Genomic DNA, 17,624 nt, shown 5'->3' with positions numbered 1-17,624 from the left:
TGAAGCATGGATCCAATGATAGATGCTAAGCTTATCTACACTTCCTATTTCCCTTGCCAAAGTGATTGGGTTAGAGATTGAGACATGTCTGAAATTGGAACAATTAGATCAATAAGAATCAATACTTAGTCATTTGTTTAAGCAATCAGAGAAATGCACTCTCATTAAAAATGAAGTGAAAATCAAGCTAATAGGTGTTGCTACAAGAAGGCTTAGGATTGGAATGGACTAGGAAAAGCACAACTGGAAAATGAGTAAAATATTAGCTACTGGTGACACCTTTGTAGCCTTGGATTAAGAGATCTAAGCATATATAAATTTAGATTATTGGATTAAATGGCTCTATTTATTATTATTAAGTCAGTGTTGCATTATCTGATACTTATAATTAAAGCTGATATAATTTAATACACGGGAAATCCTTCAGGAGTGCATATTAGGAGAGATAGAAAGAAGTCAAACATGGAGAAAACATATATATGATATCAGAAAAGAAGATTTAATTTTTTGCATAAAGTCACAAGAAACATGTCTGAAAGTAATCTTATGAGCACCAGGGTTCTAATAGTATGTGTTTAATAAATGTTAGTTCTCTTCTCTCTCTTGAAATATGGTCCCTTAATGAACTGGAAGCACTTAGAAATACAGTGAAGCAAGATGTTACCTATGCTCCTTACGAATATTTATTTAATGAATTACCTGGGTAATTCAAGACAGACCTTTCTGACTGGGACACACCATTTGCTGTGAATGGGTTACAGGTGAGGTGAAATATTGATCATCTTAATCCCGTGAAGGTTGTTTTAGTTAAGGGATTACTAGAAGCTATAATAAACCCCGGCATTTCAGAGCTGTAACACAACAGTGATTTATCTCTTGCTGTGTGGTGGGGACTGAATCATGTTGCCCACAAAAGTCATGCTCAGGTTCCAACCCCTGGTCCTGTGATTGTGAATCCATTTTTATAAAGGACCTTTGAAGATGGATGATCAGATAATTGAATGAGGGTATGCTTTAATCCAATATGACTGAAGTCCTTATAAGCATTAGTAACAGAAGTCTCAGGAAGAGTTGGAAGTCAACAGAACCCAGAAAAGAAAGGAGAAGAGGCTGCCATTTGAATTGCCACGTGACAGAAAAGCCAAAGACCCAAGGATTGCCAGCAGCCAGCCTCAGAATTCCACTGTCTTCAAGGAGAAAACATCTCTTTGCCAATGTTTCAGTTTTGGACTACTCCTAACCTCAAAACTATGAGCTAATAAATTCCCATAGTTTAAGCCCACTGACTGTACAATACTTGTTTTAGCAGCTGAAACACTAAGAATCTCTTAGCCAATGTTATGATTTTGGACTACTCCTAACCTCAAAACTATGAACTGATAAATTCCCATCCTTTAAGTCAACTGACTATATGATATTTGTTTAGCAGCTGAAACACTATGCAGCAGCCAAAACCTAATGTTTCTGGTCAGTAGGTTCCTTTTCCCCATGGAGCGACTGGGCCATCAAGGCTCTCACACCTTGTAGCTCTGTCACCTTCATGTTAACCACCTTCACTCTCAAAAGGGCCACAAACTATTTGCACTCTCATTCCTTTGGTAAGAACTATTCTTACATGGCTACACTTTAGATACAAAGAAAGCTGTGAACGTACAGCTCTAGATGAGCAGCCACAGCCCAGAAACAACTACCTTTCAGAGAAGGGGAAACACAAAACTTAATGGACAGCTTTTTCACAAGGTCTGGAACCTTTGAACTGTTATTTCTAGTTAAGAGCAAACATATACATTTACCACAAACTATTTTCTATGTGTACCATAGTATAAAGAAGGTTGAGAAGAAGCAATCAGAGTTACCATTTACTAATATCTACAGACTTGAAGTTTCTCTGCTTAGCAGTTCCCCACCCTCTAAATCCCTCAGGTACCCAGTAATTGTGTATTAGATCCAGCTCCTTTTCTGATACTGCATTTTGCTTCCTCTATCATTTGGGTTAGCATGGCACCACTTTGTTTTCTTTCCTTTGTCATCCTGCTTTTGTCTGTCAGCCACACCATGTTTCTCCATCTCCTTTAAAATTTAATTAATCTAGGACTCTGATCTTTCCTGTAAAACTGCATTGCCATGATAAGAACTTGAGCACAGCTTCCTGACAGGTAAGCCAATGATAGTGGGCCAGTTCTCCAAATACAAAATAGGGAAATTACTAATCCAAGATTTTGATGGTAAAATCTATTCACCTTTTAATTTGCCATTTATTTTTAATTAATTTTATTTTTCTAGTCAAGAAAATATCTATTCATCTTTTTATTTTAAGATTTTAAAAAATCTATCCCCCTCCCTTGCTGTTTTCTGCTCTCTGTGTCCATTCACTGAGTGTTCTTCTGTGTCCACTTGCATTTGCGGCAGCACCAGGAACTTGTGTCTTTTTTGTTGGAACAGTTCTTCGTGTATGCAGCACCATTCCTGGACAGGCTGCACTTTTTCACATGGGGTGACTCTCCTTGTGCATGGGGATCCCCTACGTGGGGGACACCCCTGCATGGAACAGCACTCCTTGCATGTGGCAGTACTGTGCGTGGGCCAGCTCACCACACGGGCCAGGAGGCCCTGGGTTCGAACCCTGGACCTCCTCTATGGTAGGTGGATGCTCTGTCAGTTGAGCCACATCCACTTCCCTCTATTCACCTTTTAACATGTAAGATGTTATATTAGAAAGCTAAATCAAGACATATAGATGCCTTTATAGAAGCCTCTACTATGAAACAAAAAATAGATTAATTAAAATTTCTACTCTATCCCTTCCTTAGCTTTCCACAAGTATATCATTCTTTAAATATTTCCTTTATGCAAAAGAATAAAAATGCAATGCTTCTTATCTATGGCGTGTATTAGATAGGCTAGGCTATTTGCTATAAAAATAAACCCGCAATTTCTATGAGTAAACACAGTATAGGTTATTTATTGCTCAAAAACAGTCCAATGTTTTGTGTTCCCTGTTATGGTGAGAGGGCTTTGCTTCAGGCAGTCAGGGATTCAGGTCTTCCACTCTGGGCTTCCAAGGTCATTCTGAGCATTTCTATCCCTAAAGCAATAGAGGACCTCGCACGGGAGGATTTGGGGGGGGTAGTCATGGAAGTGGCACGTATAACTTCTGATCTTCCCTTGGCCCAAACTCAGTTCTTCAACCATGACTAACTGCAGGCGAGACTGGAAATACAGTTTGGCTGTGGAAATGGGTTTGATGTGCAGCTAGCTAATCTGCCACCCTATGACGTATCTTTTAAAAATAGAGAGATAGATTGGATGGATAGATAGATAGATAGATGGTTAGATGGATATATAGACAATAGAGAAAGAAGTAGAGAGTGATATAGACAATAGATAGATGAGAGGGAGAAAATGATGGTGGCCTTTCTATTTGTCCTGCCTTTTATATTAAATTCAGACTTCAGAGTCTTCAGTCTAAATCAATTCCTACCTCAATCTTAATGAATTAATTTCTCATTACACTCTGCAAAAACCATCCTTTTCATCCAAACTAAATTACTTTCTAATCACCAGTCTTACCACCATACCTTTTCATAGGTCATTCCATCTGCTTTGTCTTCTATCAATCATTGAGTACTAATTTCTTGGAAATATGACTTAAATGTCATCTTTTTCCAGAAGGTTTTTCAGGATTCATAAAGCTATATTCCTGAGCATACTGGTACATGTGGACTCCAAGAAATATACCAATTTTCCTTTTTCTTTTCTCCCATCATATATCTGGAAGCCTTGGGAAAGAAAGGAGTTAGTGGTTCAATATTCATTTCATAGCATCTTACTCTATTCATAAACTACTTATACCCATCTTCATAAGCTATTACTACATCTGGTCCTAATCTGTCAAATCCTGAGTGGTTGCCTAATTTTTCAATGGATCTGTCCATAATTATATTCTTCCTATTTATATTATTTAGAATAGGTGGGAGTAAATAAGCAACTTTGGAGGGGAAAAAAAGCAAAGACATAAAGTTTTAAAATAAATTTTCCAAGTTTTAAAATACTTTTTATTGCCATTTTAGAGTGCTTCAAAGTCTGCATATATGTTCATAAATAAATATACAAATATATATGTACAAATATATTTGAGACACATATCACAGATGTCTCTTTAAAGCTATTCATTTTACATTAGATTAAATAGTTTACCCAGAAAACATACTTCTATTCTATTTTTGACATTTAAAAAAACGGCCAGCTTTCTATAGAAAATAAGAGGCTGACTAGAGAACCTGTTGTGCAGATGCAAGTAAAAAGTAATTAAAACATGAAAATGATACAAAAATTCAAAGCCAAACATGTTTGAATACTAAAAATGACATCTGTCAGTGCAACTCACTACATCAAGAGCTCTTAGGGATTTTCTAAAGTTCATTAAAAATTTTCCCTTCAATACTTTCCTTAAAAGTATTTTCAGGGGAAGTGGACTTGGCCCAGTGGTTAGGGCGTCTGTCTACCACACGGGAGGTCCGCGGTTCAAACCCCGGGCCTCCTTGACCCGTGTGGAGCTGGCCCATGCGCGGTGCTGATGCACACAAGGAGTGCCCTGCCACGCAGGGGTGCCCCCACGTAGGGGAGCCCCATGCACAAGGAGTGCGCCCCGTAAGGAGAGCCACCCAGTGCAAAAGAAAGTGTAGCCTGCCCAGGAATGGCACCGCCCACACTTCCCGTGACAACAACAGAAGCGGACAAAGTAACAAGACACAGCACATAGACACAGAGAACAGACAAGCGGGGGAGGGGTTGGAATTAAATAAATAAATATATCTTTTAAAAAAATGTATTTTCAGTATGAAATATGAATGAAGGGTACTTTTCTTAAATAGTGAGGCAATACATGCACCAAATAAGCAAGAATATAGGCAAAACTCTCCATCAAATTGGGTTTCCTGATATAAATCCTGACTCCCAATATGTCAATTCAACTTTGAGCTCCAAGTTTATCATCTCTTATTAAATGAATGCCTGTGATAAGATATTCTGTGAGGATGTGCTGGAACGCAAAAACTTTGGCAGATGGGAGCTTGTGTGGCACACATAATTGAGCACCTGCCTCCCACATGAGAGGTCCGAGATTTGGTTCCCAGTGCCTCCAAAAGGAAAAACAGACAATGCATAAACACAGTGAGGAGACAACGAGCAGAAACACAAGCAGATGATGAGCAAACTGAGCAAACAGACAAGGAGTCAAAAATAAATAAATAAAAGGAAAAAACAAAAATTTGGCAGAGTAGGGCAGAGGCTTATCCTGAGTGGCCAAGCAGGGGGCTTCTGTTGAGACCAGGTCTCAGGCTCTTTAAACCACACATGGGCTAAACATTGCCTTCTAAGAGAAGACAGAAATTTTTGGTTTTCCTTTTTTTTCCCCAATGGTGATTCTCCATCCAGTTTCCCTTTAGAATCATTTGGGAAGCACTTAAAATGCTGATTTCCAGGCCTTTTTAAAAAGTCTTTTAAACACAACTCTCCAGCTCATGGCCTGACCAAGACCACACTAAACAACCTGCTTTGCTATCCTCTCTGCAGCAGAGTTCTTTCAAAACTCATTTGATTTTGATTCCCCTCAGAGCTCTTAGGCCACACCTCCAGGTTATCACAGAAAAGCAATTTTCTTAACATGTCATCCCTAAAACCTATTTTATTTTCGATTTTCTAAAAATGACTCCAGGAAAGGGAAAAGAAAAAAAATCCAGCTTGAGATTTTTTTAAAGTCCTATATTGTTTATCAAATTATTTGCTTTTATTTTAGGGAGTTCATGTTTAGTACATTAAAATAGATATTTCTCATAATGGCAAGAGAAAGAAGTTTTTTTCTAGGAATTAGACCATATTATCACCTTTGAACAAATTAATTCATTCAGAAGTATTTACTGAGCACCTAAGTCTATACTTTGCTGTGGGGAAGTAGAAGAGAAAATGAAATGAGATCTAATTCTTTTTGAGGAAAAAAATTAGGTAGAAATAGATACTAAGGCAGTGGTACAGAGCAATAAGTGAATTGGTGCTGAAAATGATAGACTTAAAATAAGTGACTGCAAATTCCCAGAAAGGAGACATTAAGTGGCTAATAGTTGTGAGGAAATCCCAGGCCATGTGATAAAGTGGGAGGAAATTCTATAATGAGGAAACACAGTGTTATCTTGAGATGCCTAGGTTTCTTATTGGGAAGGAGTGGAATATAAAATTGGATTATTAGGATAAAGCCATGGTCTAAAACACATAAATGTAAAACTGAGGAAATCAGACTTGATTCCATAAAATTAAAGGAAGTTGCTTTTGGGGGCAGGTGGAATGGGCAGGGCAAGTAAGGCATGTAGTCAATTTGATTAAATTAACAATGACATACGTTTACTCCTCATCACCTTTACAGGGTGCCTAGAAGTATTTAGTGCAAGTGATGAGAGGTTTGTAGACAAGTACCTGGAAACAAGGTTACCCTGGAAGAATTAAACCATAAAAGCAATTCAAAACATCAGAACAAATATAAGCAAAGTAATCTTAAAGGGAAAAATAGCCCTAGGTTCAAGCAGTCTAATTGGGTTCATTAACATTTTTAAAGAAAAGAAAAGTGCAAAGCATTAACATTTCTAAAGAAAAGAAGGTCTCAAACAGCAGTTTGTAAATAAAAGAAAATTGGCTGAACTTTCTCAGGCATTGTCCATGGATAAGGTTGGGCTAGCCGATCAACCTTCCTTGGAAATTATTGTTTACTCCTCAGTCATGTTGACATTTGACTCACAAAACTATCTCTCCTAGCTTTTCATACTGCTTTTACAACCTTTTGACTATAAATTCCCATGTGACTTTCCTTCTGGGAAAGGACAGGCAAAGTGATGTCACCAACCATTCCCCATGATAGGTTAACAAATCTTCATTCTGATTTATGAAACTAATTAGTGTGAATCTGCCCCTTAAGAAAAAAAAACTGTCATTTACATGGCTTTTTGTATGTATAAGGTCTTGTGCTAAGATCTTTACAGATGTGGATTTATTTAGTCCTTGATTATTCTATGAACTAGATACTGTTATTCCCATTTTCCTGAACAGAAAATTGAAAGGTAGAGAAGCTGAATCTCATCCCTGCAATTCTATTACTAGTAGGTAGGGGTTTAGGGCTTCAAACCCCATTCACCTGATTCCAGTGTCTGTGCCCTTTGCCAATCAATTCATTGACAAAGTTAAGCTGCTGAGCCTGCAAGGATGATTAACAAGCTAGACTGTGGTAATTTTGCCCAGGTGCTTGCCACCCTTTGTGCCTTCTTGGCAAGTTCAGGCATTTTCCCATGGCACCCCAAGAGTGAGGTGCATTTTCTTTCTAATTTCACAAGCTGCCTGTCTCATCAGTGTCTTCAGGACCTACTTTCCTCATCGATCTCGGTGCTGGCACCACTGGGGCCTTTCAGTTCCTGGAAAAAGCTCTGTTCCTTCTTGTCTGAAGACCTTAATACTATTCCCTGATTCTAGAAAGTTCTATGACTAGCATTGCTTCCCCAAATTACCAAATAACTAAAAGTCCATAGCATATCAAACCCTTTTGTTTCCCTACTCTCTTTTAGCCCTATTTCTCTCCCAATATCCAAATACCACAGTACCTGAGCTCAGTCCTTTTTCCACCCCAGAGTGAAGATAGGAAACCACCCTACCTTCACGCCTTATATTCAAGCAGGAGCTTGATGAAATTTTCCCTGTCCCATCCCTCTTTCTCCCACTCTAAGTTAGAGCTTAGGACTCACAGCTTTCCTAGGGTAAGGGAAATAAATGTTCAATGTTTTGTCTTTCAAAGAAGCAACTGGAACCTTCTTTTCCCACTGTTGCTAAGCCCCAGGCAACAATCTAAATTAGAGTAAACAACAATGGATATTATATCAACCAATCACTAAATCAAAAGAGGTGTTAAAGTCAACAAAAGTTGAAAGTAAGATTTCATAAGGACAAACACCAACACAGAAAATTACTTCTTTGATCTCTTACAACCACACATAATCAGGCTGATCTGGTACAAACACATCTTCTGCAAAATTGTTTTAGCTGTGATCCACTGATTGTTTAGAGGACAGGAATTTGATTTCTAAAATCAAACATATAGGATTACAGTGCCTACTTTCTAGTTGGTTTTGGCATGAAGGTGGATAGTTCAGAATGGAGTTAAACGAGACCAGTCACGGACTGTTTTAGGAATGCCAGAACATACAGAGCAAGATAACCCTCACCAACCCTAAAGGGAAAGACTCTAAACATAATTCACAAGGGGAAGTTTATGAGCTAATTTAAATGATGGTAATTACATGGACTCTGAATATGTTTATTCTTTCTATATTCAACATTGACATGAAACTTGACAGGGCCTGAAGAAGACTGTCTCTTAATGCAACCTAAAAGTATGTGAAGGAAGGAGGTAGAAGAAGGAAAAGTCCGCAAAAAGTTGAGGACATCATTGGGACAAACATCTGCTAATATATTCTTTTATAGCAGATTTCCCCATTATAGTATAGAATATGAAGAAGCATGCATAGAAATACTTGCACTGAATAGTTTCTCTGAATCTGAGTTTAGTGTCTTCATTTTACATATTTTAAGTGCTAAAGTAAAAACTTTTTTCCTTTCATTTTAGGGTCTGAAAATGGGCCTATTTGGCACTATTTTCTGTACAACACAGACAGAACTAAATAGGTTAAAGTTAGCTGATTTTGGAAGAGTAATGAGTAGGCAATAATAAGTGCTCAACAGTCTGTGACGTAATGATTAACATTTGGTTTCTTACTCTTCATGACCTACTGAGATTTTTTAGCCTTTGATCACCTTTCTATTTTACCTATTGCCCTTTATTTCTACAAATTATTTATATACACTATATTTGGGTTCTTTCTTTCATCTTTCTCATCCATTTTTTTCTTCTATCCACTAGCTAAAATATATTATTCAGCTGTTTAGGGAGACCCCACTCCCATTTGACTGCACCAAAGGCAATGTAGATAATATTAAAATTTGCTCGGGAGTGGATGTAGCTCAAGTGATTGGGCTCCTGCCTATCACATGGGAGGTCCATGGTCCAGTTCCTAGTGCCCCCTAAAGAAGACAGCAAGCTGGTGTGATAGGCAGGCACAGCAAGCTGATGCAACAAGATGATGTGACAAGTGACACAAGAAGAAAAACATAACGAGAGACACAGGCACAGCAAGCTGATGCAACAAGATGATGTGACAAGTGACACAAGAAGAAAAACATAACGAGAGACACAATAAAATAGGGAACGGAGGTGGCTCAAGCGATTAGATGCCTTCCTCCCACATTGGAGGTCCCAGATTTGGTTCCCAGGGCCTCCTAGAGAAAAAAGGAAGAGGGACAGACACAGGAAGTGCAAACAAGGGGGTGGGGAAAAATAAATAAATAAAATAAATCTTAAAAGAAAAATTGCCAGGAAATACCTGGCCTAAAATATCCCTTTAACTCTACAATATTCCAGAGTTAGTATTAAAACTGTGAGGAGCCCACTGTTATAACTATATGAAGTATATTTTGAGGACAAGAGAAAATGATTTTTTAAAAAATTCTAGACAATTCTAAATAATACCTATAATGAATAAAAACAGATGCAAAATTTGGGCAAATAACTTGGACTATCATTGTTGTTTGCCTTAATAGAGATATTAATTATTTATTTGAAAAATTTATTCCAAGGAGAGACTCTGAAATATTGAGCCACAGACTCACCAAAACATGAATTCCTTTAAAAATATTTCTTACATTTTAAGCATCAAGCAATATATCAAATACTGTGTTAGATATTTTAACCACTGCCCCATTAAGATTCTATAACCAAGTGTGATAGATTTTCTCATTCCCTATTTGACAAACCAGGAAACTGAAAATCAGAGAGGTCAAATGACAAACCCAATGTCACACAGCTAAGGAGAGGAAATGCACACACTGGAATCTAGTTATCAGGGATGGCACAAATCATACATTTCTGTCACACAACACTGTCTTCCTCACCTAGATAGTGCATGAGACAGAGTTTTTTTATCTTCCTTTTAAAATTCTTTTGTCTGTGATGTTACTGAAAAACTAGAAATTCATTACAACTTCTCCCTAGCTTTTTTTAAATCAAATGAATACATATTTAAGTTTCTAATACTTGAAGAGTGCTACAAGATTATAATACAGAAACAAAACTCGGGCATTTCCTTGCCCAGCCTTTCCTTTTCAAGTACCACTTCTCAGAAATCACCACTACTCTTTAGTTGTTTCTTCTCATATTTATGCCCATATTATTAAATAGAATGTTTTCATATTTTTGATCATTCAAATTTTAGCCATTATTTACTGATTTCCCTTTATGAAAATAAGAACTTAGTTCTCTTTATACTCATCAGGCCCCAAACACACCCACTTGTCCTTCCTGAATCCATTTTCCATTTTGAGATGAGATTTTTAAATTAATTTACGGAGTTTGTCTTATTTTGACAATAACAATATTGTCCATAGACGAACCATTCCTTTTTCTTATATATTTTTGAGTGTTTTTCCTGCAATTAACTTACAAATAATGGTCACTTTTCTTCCTCTTAAAATTTTTCTGTATATATATTATGTGACAGGTATATCTTACTGGTTTCTTTCTCAGGGATATAGGCTTCATATTTCTTTAATCTGAAAAATCATCATCTGCAAAATTTGCCTTCAATCTTTAAGAATTGTTTCAGATCTATTATTGGCCCCTTGCTTTAGTTTCCTAGACTCCTCAAAGCAAATTCCATGAAATTGGTCATGTTTAAACAATGGGAATTCATAAGCTTACAGTTTTGAGGCTAAGAAACTGTCCAAATCAAGGCATCGTCAAAAAGATGCTTTCTTATGGAAGACTGGTTACTGGTGACCCTTGAGCCCTCTGCCACATGGCAAGGTGCCTGGCGTCATCTGCTGGTGTCTCCCTTCTCTTTCATTGCTTTCAGCTTCTTGCTTCTATGGCTTTCTTTCCCTCCCTCTGTATTCATTCCATTTATAAAGGACTCCAGTAAGAAGATGAAGATCCATCCCGAATTAAGTGGGCCACAACTGAACTGAATTAGCCTCATCAAAATATCCTACTTAGAATTTATACAGACAGGACTGGATTAGATTTAAGGAACTGATTTCTGGAGTACGTACAGCTTCAAACCACCACAGCCCTCATCTTTCTCCTGTTCTCTTTGCCCATTTGGTCTTACATTTTTAAAACTCCTTTTTATTGTATTATAGGGGGTTTTAGGGAAATATTGGAATTAACGTATTTTCAACTAGTTCTGTTTAATCACAAATCCAGTATAATCTGTAAGTATGCTGAATTATTAACACATAATTTAGCACTCACCACAGCAGCGTATAATGCTGTTTTGTATAATAACGTCTTACTATGTGTTTTGTTTTGTTTTGTTTTCATAATGCGGGGAATTTATTTTATATATTTTTTGGAGTCTACTTTAGTACTGCAGACACAGTGTTTTGCAGAGTAGCTACTTTATAAATTCTTATTGTTGACAATGGATCCAGCAGTCAACCAACTTTTCCTGCCACTTCCTCGAATATGAAATATAAGAAATGAATGGGGGGTGAGAGTTTGAAGAGTAGTTCTTATTAGAATAAGTGCAATTCAAAAGCAAAATCTTTTCTTTGAAAATTGTATTTGTTTTTAACATTTACATTTGTTATATTTTCAAATAATTTTCCACCCTCATAGAGATTGTATTCTAGTGAGACTACACAAACAATAAACAATAAAACAACTAAGAATATAGGTAAATATGTGTAAAGTGCTGTAAGGTAAAACAGAGCAGGATAAAGATTTTTCTTATAGATAACAGAATTTGCTGAAAGACTGTGCTTGTATCAGAGAGTGGTTGATTTCTTGCATCATCCTGCTTACAAGTCAAGTAAAACGAGAATTTGCCATTAGATTTTGCAAAATGGAGGTCATTGGTAACTGACAAGAACTGTTTTAGAGTAGTGATGGAGATGAAGTAGGAAAAATCAAGTATATATTTTTGAGGACCTAATATATAACAGGTTTTGTTAAGGAACTGTGAACAGAACACAAAAAAATCCCTAACCTCAAGGAACTTTGTTTCTGGTGGGAAAGCGGATAATCAACAAGGAAAACTCCAAAGACATCATTAATATGGGGGAAAATACAGCATGGAAAAATAAATATAGCATAATGAGTGAGAATAAATTTTAAATTGGTTGGTTATGGAAGGTCTTGTTTAGAAAGCATCATGCATGGAAACACTTGAAGGGAGTGAGTCATGGGGAGAGCTAGAGGGAGGGTATTTCAGGCACAGGAAATATCCAATGCAAATATTCAGAGGTGGGAGCCTACCCAGATTTATGATTGGGGCAGTAAGGAGGCCACGGGGCTAGGGAATAATTGTGGGTGATAGAGATAAGGAGGAGGAGGGCTCAGGTGGCATTGCCTTTTTCTGTGATGCTGTAAGGGGGCCTTTTGGGAAGAGGAATAATGTGAACAAACATATATTTTATAAAGACCCCCTCGGCTACTGATAATCCAGATTTCCTTATATTTGACGGTTGTGAGACCCTCCCCACCCCCCACCCCCCACCCTGCAATGGATCAAAGTAGCTCCAGTCTGAAGTCTAATGATAAAGGATACAATACCCCTGATGATATGGGAAATGTGGACTGGCACGTTGGTTCAACCACTAAAGCTTTTGGGAATGAGTTGTTTTTAAGTTAACATAAATGTAATTCTTGCTCGTTGCTAATTCTGAAAGCTTCTTGGGACCCAGTAAAAAATGACCTATGACCTTCTCACCCACCATGGAGAAGTAGCGTGGTTTATGTAGGTTCCTAGAGGACATCTAGACATCGACTGTGCAGCACCAGTTTGCAATACCGACACCGTGTTGCCAGGAATGAATAGCAACATGGAACTCTTCAGTTGCCTGCTCTCTCTTGGAATTTAGTACTTGACTAAATCCCATTTTGAACTAAGTAATCTTCAGTTACTCCTGAAAAGTTTAGTTAAGGAAAAACTACAAATTCAACTGCCTGCAAAGTCATGGGACCCTTGGGATATTAATTGGGAAAATATTGAAATACATGTTTTCTCTAAATTGGTAACAGTAAATTCAGGTAGTAAATACTTTTCATCATTCCATAAAAATTTCTTTTTTGTATATGCAAATATTAATATTAAAATACAAATTATAAACAGATGAAAGCAGAGATTTACTATAAAACATTATAGTTAAGCCTAGAATAATGGGCTTTTGTCTGTGTGTGAGTCTTAGACTAGATGCATGACCTTGGGCAAGTCATATTACCACTGAGTCTCCCATGCCTTATATGCAAACTAATATATTTAAGGTTATATTAAAGATTGAGTTTTAAAATGTACTTAAATACATTGTAAATTGTAAAATTCCACAAAAACTTTAACATATCAGTGGGATAATATGAACAGTTAAGATACTCCAGAACTTTACCATTTAATATTGTCCCCATTAATCATTTATCTCTATTAAAGATAATTTTAAAATAAGTATATCTCTATTTTCCTCTAATCATTCTCTTTGCCCAGGAGGAGTCAAAATAAGTAATATACAAAAAGATTAAAGGTATGATAATAAAGCAAGAACATATATATAATTGTTCAGATTCTAAGTGAGCTATTTAGTTTCTAGTTATTAGCAGAAGAACTGTGGCCTGAATTTTAAAATTTATTTTAAAAACCCCTATATGTCTCTGGCACATGTAATCTAAAGGGGAAAGTATATTATATATCTGGCTTATAAAGTAAAATCTGAGAAGCAGTGATCTGATATGTATGCTATGGGCAGAAGAGTCTTTACAGTTGGACAATACAATATTAGGATCATAAGGGTGATAGTAGTCACAGAGTTTTTGAAATCATTGTTACAATAACATCCTTCTTCCCTCTCAAAACATGCTGCTGCCTAAAGGCCAGACAACTCCCTCAGTTTTCATATCTATCATCCTGTTTCCAAGCTCAATAATCTGATATTCACTAAAGAGCCTTTTAAACAGTTCCAGTTATATATTGGTGTGCAACAAATCATTCCAAAATGAATGGCATAAAATACCATCAATTTTTATTATGCTCATGGATGTGTGGGTCAGGAATTCAGAAAGGGCACAGCAGGGATGGCTTGTCTTGGAATGTCTTCACAGGATGATGCACACAGGATTGGTCCTGGAAAGGGCATGTGCCAAAATCTAGTCCACCAGGACACATTTCTAGAGAATTCTGAGAAGTTTCCTTGCTTCTGTCTTTCTGCCTCTAAATTTTGTCAGACGCAGCTTGAGGCTTGGTCTGTTGTGAATGTCTTGCTAACAGCTTGAGAAAGCAAGCAGCACAAGGAAAAAAGCAGAGCAAAGAGATTCAAAGATAAATGGAGCCAGAGCCTTTAAGCAAACTTGTCTGATCAGAGCCCTTCTGTAGGACTTTGCCCAGTTTCATTATACCATAAATTTCTTTCATTGCTTAGCCATGTTGAATTTTACATAACCTGCATTCAGAAGCATCATTAATGATACTGTCTATATGAAAGAGAAAGTAAATAAAAAACAAAAACAACTCAATCCCAAATACTCATAATATTTTTTAAACTATTCAATCCTTGTTTGCATCTAGTGGTTGGTTATTTAAGTCTGCATGATTTTGAAAATGTTTTAGTTGGAAAATGATGGAAACTGAGCAACTTAAAAACCAATCCAAATTGCCTTTCTCAAACATAATTAGGAATTGGTTTATTTGACTAAATATATTAAAAGGTATTTGATATGCTTTCTTTAAAGGAGAAGGGAGTACTTTGGAAACAGTTCAGAAGTTATTGTTATAAATGAATAACTTCCCTTTCATCCTTCGTAATCCAGACAAAATCTCTCTTACTCGATTCCTCTTTAGAGTTTCAACAAGGTCATTTTTTGCCATCTAAATACTTCTACTAAAACATGGATCACACTTTTGTGTGTGTGTGTGTGTGTGTGCCTGTATGTGTGTATCTGCTTCCCATTACATTGTGATCATTCCAGAAATTAGTCTTTTGTTCCTATCACATAGTAGATTGCTGAATCAATGGATGAATGTCTAGATGGAAATTAGAGTAGGGAGTATGAAAGTTTTTAAGTAGCATAGTCAAATTCCTATATTTTCAGAGTGACTAACTTGGGGGAAGAATCAGGTAGTCATATTTTTGACACCATATCATATAGTGGGATATATAAAATAGAGTACACTCAAAATGACTATTGAATTATGCATACTTGTGAGACTTAACAATGATTGATATTAAATAATTAAGATTAAATATATGCTGATCCTATACATAGGGACATTATTAGTCTGAGCAATTTAATAATTTCCTTGACTTTTTCCCCAAAATACCCTGAGCATTCACCATGCTAAGGGATTACAATAAAACCTTAGTATGAAAATAAATGTTAAAAAGATTTCACCTTCCTATAGACAGACACAGAAATTGGAGTGATGGGAATTCTGGGTTAAGCAAAGCAATGAAAAAAATTTTGTCTTAAAAACAATGTGTTAGACCTCGAGAAACTTCTCAGTTCCTTTTCTGATAAATCGAAGGTACATATACTTGGAAAGGTAAGTTGCCTTTGAGTCAAATTGTTAGTCTTGTAATATTGGTATTGCTGATATGGGATTCCACATATTAGCCATGTGTATAGGGCAATGCTTTGAAAATTATCATTTACAATCTATTATTTTTAAAAGTGGTCTTTGGAAGTTTAAGCAAGATTTACAAAAGAGATTTTTGAGATTAAAAGCAGTATGAAGGCTTTCTGAGTCAGAGCTAAGGTCTCACAAACTAAAGCTCTGGCATGCAAGCAATAAATATGAGAAGATATTTTCTCTCCCTCTCTCTGGGGATGAGAAAATCAAAGATGTGGTGAAGAATTTAGATGCAGTCAATATGTCCCTGAGAAATTTTCTGACCCCTGTTCCTTCTCTCAACTTCTAGCTAGCTAGAGTTTGGGGAATTGAAAGCAGAGGGACCTATGCAGCAGCATTTCCCAGTCCAACGCCAGGGCGGCAGTAAGTATTGCTATGCAAATATTTATTGAGCACTTACTATAAACTACTATATGCTTTAATACGTCAACTCATTTAATCCTCATAATACCCTTGTAATTATTATTATTATTGCCATTTTATGGTTAAGACACAGATTCATTCACTTTCCCATGATTCAAACAGTTACTAATTAAAGGAGCTAAGACTCAAGCACAAGTCATCTGGATCTGAGTTCAGCCTCGTTTCCTTTAACCTGTAGAAGTAACTATCATCCCCCTCAACTGCCCCAACCTACTCACACACACACCCATTACAACAAGTGTCTTAGGAGTCATAGTATGTCTTTTGAGCCCCTGATATGTGTCCCCACATCAAACGCCCCAGAGGTTCCCCATATCCAACCTACTTCAAAGTGTCCCACTGTCCGTAGAGGGTCAGTGGATGATGATGGATATCACAGTTGGGAAGAGGAAAGATGCAGAGTAAGTGTTCTGACGAATGGAGACCACTGGAAACTTGGATGACAGCATTAATGCCAAAGCCCTCTACTGCCCCATCCCTACTTCATACACATCAAGACAGTCCCTGGAATTTAGATGCCACTGTGTGAAGTGGGAAGGGAGGGGACAATCCAGGCTGAAATGACCAGTCAGATACAGCCAAGATCATTTGAAACTATGATTTTTCTATCAGAATTAGACACTGAGTCCTGTAATTGAGAATTCAAGTGACATGTTTGCACACCTGAATTTATGCACTGAAAACACCATACCACCACCCATAGTTTGGCTCTTGGAAATTCAAAAGCAAGGAAACAAACAAAAACACCAAACATTTATTCCACAGTTAGGTATTTCACAGTGAATTTTACTCACCAAAAATGGGACCACCTCTATCTTTTTACCATACTTATACTTGGATTTTCGTGCAAGTTTTTATGTCTGAAAAGTGGGGCTTGCCGGTGTGCTAGGAATTTGAGTCCATAAACATAACAATATATTGTATTGTTTCTGGAGATTACAGAGTCCATGTCACATACATTAGCTTATGAAATCATGACAATAGCTCCATGAGGTAGGTATTATTGAATTTACAGGTGAAATACCTGAGACTTAGAGATTAAGTAAAATGTTCAGGGAAACAAAGCCTGTGACAAAAGGGAGACTCAAACCCAAGCCCTCTGATACAAATTATTAGGATGTACACATAATTTGTATTCATACCACATTTTGTAAATAAGAAGACAGTAACTCATTTACAGTCAACACATCGAGGGAAAGAGAAGAATTAGACCATCAAATATTTTCCTCCAATTTTTTTCTTAAAATAGCTTGGAAATTGAGTTCTTGATCTATGGACCTGCTCATCTCTAGCTACATGCTAGTGATTACTTCATTTCTGTAAAATTAAATTTCAAATTACATCTTTTATTTCAAATTTTCAAATTCTAATAAACCCCAATTTAGGTAGAAGCATAATATATTGTCACTGGGAAGAAAAAAATTCACTAAATTCTATCAC

The sequence above is a fragment of the Dasypus novemcinctus genome, chromosome 4 (genome assembly GCF_030445035.2).
Source record: "Dasypus novemcinctus isolate mDasNov1 chromosome 4, mDasNov1.1.hap2, whole genome shotgun sequence".
Lineage (NCBI taxonomy): Eukaryota > Metazoa > Chordata > Mammalia > Cingulata > Dasypodidae > Dasypus > Dasypus novemcinctus.
Note: the sequence above shows the minus strand (reverse complement) of the source record.